Genomic DNA, 2,809 nt, shown 5'->3' with positions numbered 1-2,809 from the left:
ACTTGCTTTCATTGTACCTAGTGTTTAACACTATCACTAGGACTAATTTAACGTTTCAGTTTAAGATTCTATCTTTAAAACCATATCAGTTTATTCTCAGAAATGTCCTCTGCTGATTATTTGACAGCTCAAACTTGATTATTTTTCTAAAACATTAAGGTTTTCCTGAACATAGTGGGGACATGTGCTGATAAAGTTTTCTTGAGTTCATTAATTTGTTTTAAAGGTATCTTAGCTGGAGATAATTTCTTTTAACCTTTAAAGTTTAAAAAGTTTAAATTTTTCTTCAGAAAGAAAAATTCTATTACAGCTATAAAACACATATTTGAAATTCTGTTCTAGTTCCACATTTTCACAAAAATTGACTGCAGCGTAGTAACCCTGGAGTAGTTGTTGGTTTGGGATTTTTTTTCCACATAAATCGGGATGTTTAAATCTGAATGGCATCTCTGTTTTAATTAAAGGCTATGTGAGTTTTATCGTCCTGGGCTTTTTCCCCAACCTAAAATGAGACTTAAATGCAGTGGTGGCTTACCACAGATCTAAGAATATACCATTTTGTATTTATTACTCAGTATTTTAAATCTGTCATGATCCAGTTATGTCATTTGCCAAGAAATAAGTTTTCTCATTATTTGCAGTAAGAGTTTCCTGTAAGAACAATAGTAAAAGTAATTTAAGAGGGGAAAAAGTCGTGAAGAAACAATTTGTTTTATATGTTAATTTAAATTATTTATAGGACATGAGCAGTGCTGACTGCAATTTTATGGATGAATTCCTGTTCTTAAATACATGTAGAGTTTTTTATGCTCTACTGCCATATCAAAATACTTAAAATCTCAGAAAGCTATATCAACTGATAACTGAAATTTCAGTTTGTGCTTTCTGCAAAAGATCCTAGTATATTTCTGATACTCTTTTTTAGTGTTCCTTCAATATTTAGTGTTTGGGTAAATGTTGGTTTATTTCTGCTTTTTCAAAGTTACTGAAATGATATAAGAATTAAAAAGCAAAGAAACAAAATTTTTGCAGTCAAAGCCCAGTTTACTTTGGTTGACTTCCTAGTTACATCAGGTTTTAGTTTGGGGCAATTGTCATGATTTTCACATTCCTGATGCCTCTTCCACTATACCATGGGCTATAAACCAGCTTCTTTATATTTAAAATATATATACTTGCTAATGGCAAAGTAAAGCTGAAAAATACCTTGTTTTCATTTATGTTATATAACAGCTTTTGGTAGAATCCTGTGTTTTTCTAATATTCATTCTAAACCTTCATGATAATCAGTAATAAAATCTGAGCTAATACACTACTGGGGATTTTTCTGTTTGACTTGCAATCCTATCCCTTTTTCCTTTTAGAACTGCATCAATTTGTAGTCACATAAACTAAAAGGAGTGTGAAAGAAAACAAAATATGAAGACAAAGCCTCATTAATTTAGTCTCTGTTAAATTTTGCCAGTTGTTCATTCCTACTGTATGTGTCTTTATATAAGGCAATAGCTGGGTGCAAGCATAAAAGGAAAGAAAGCCATGATGCAGTAGCTTCAGTTTCAGCACACAGATCAAGGCTGATCAGGATTCTCACCAGTAACTAAATACTGAGCATTTTGTGGCCAGTTAGTAGATAAAATTAATTAGTAACAGTGATGAATCCTGATATGAGGACTTAATACTTGAGTTCAGCTGTTGTATACCTTAGATTCACTAAAATCTAAAAAGAAAATCTTGAATTAATAGTAATGCTTTGTTTCTTGAAAAATAAGTGTTGATGAATTATTCTTAGAACATAAGGTATTTCAGTCAGAAAAACTTTACTCTTCCAGCTTGAGTATCTTCTAATCAGTAAATGGTTAATGGCAAAAGCTTGGAGATGTGATTTGGAAACTAATGGAAAAAGGGAGGGTTATGGCTACATGTGAGAACATTTGAGATGGAGAGACAAGTCCCATGTGACCTTATAGAATACACTGACCAGTACTCAGTGAGCTGGCTGATGTTCCTTCAAGCAAATGTTATTCCTATTTTCAAGAACCTTTTTTTTAATGCCATCTTAGGTTCTTAAAATTCATCGTTTTGCGTATGGCCCTTTTAGAAATACAGTTAGATCTCGCTTATTTTTGCTCTCAGGAAAAAGAGGTTGCATAAAATCTCACCTGTTCATTATGGTTGTCCAAGTACCTGTTTTTATCTAGTTTTTTGGTGGGTTGTTTTTTTTTTTTTAAAGTAAGATAAATCCCTAAGAAATTGAGAACTTTTAGGCTTGTTCTGCACTTGTACAATTACAAGCCTGCACTTGAAGACTTCATACTGTCTGGAAGGGAGGGCAAATGAGTTCAGGTATAATATCCCTAGCATTTCCTATTAACAGCTTCTAAAATAGCAGCTCTTTTGTTACTGCTCATTGAATTCTATGATGTATGCCAGTCTGACACCTCTCTCTTCATTTCTTTCTATTTTCCCTTCTTTTAAAAAGCACTCTTAGTATAGATTCAGATGCTAGATGAAGAGTTCTGACACGTTTTTTTTATTTCCATTCTGTTTTCTGTCCATCCTGTTCATAATTTTTCCTGAGAGAACAGAATATCCACTGACAATAGTCTGTGTGCTTAGGAAGAAATGCCATTTCAGTAGACCAGAAACTGCTCTCTAAACTCCTGTCCATGTGATAATTAGATTTCTATCCTGCTTATATTCCCTTTTGCTTTGTGAGCTTAATTTAGTTTTAGACATATTTGTGGTTATGTTTCTTCAGCTCCAGTGATTTAAAACATTTCAACATACTTAATTTTTTATAACACGATTT

General features: G+C 32.6%; 1 protein-coding gene across 7 annotated transcripts in view; it reads left to right on the top strand.

Moving 5' to 3' along the window:
- The window catches only part of EPB41L2 (erythrocyte membrane protein band 4.1 like 2), a 109,082-nt gene that overhangs the window by 48,612 nt on the left and 57,661 nt on the right, over nt 1–2,809 (top strand). The gene's annotated exons all lie outside the window — the stretch shown is intronic.

Source organism: Geospiza fortis, unplaced genomic scaffold, assembly GCF_000277835.1.
Source record: "Geospiza fortis unplaced genomic scaffold, GeoFor_1.0 scaffold98, whole genome shotgun sequence".
NCBI lineage: Eukaryota > Metazoa > Chordata > Aves > Passeriformes > Thraupidae > Geospiza > Geospiza fortis.
Note: the sequence above shows the minus strand (reverse complement) of the source record. Positions and strands in the feature narration are given on the sequence as shown.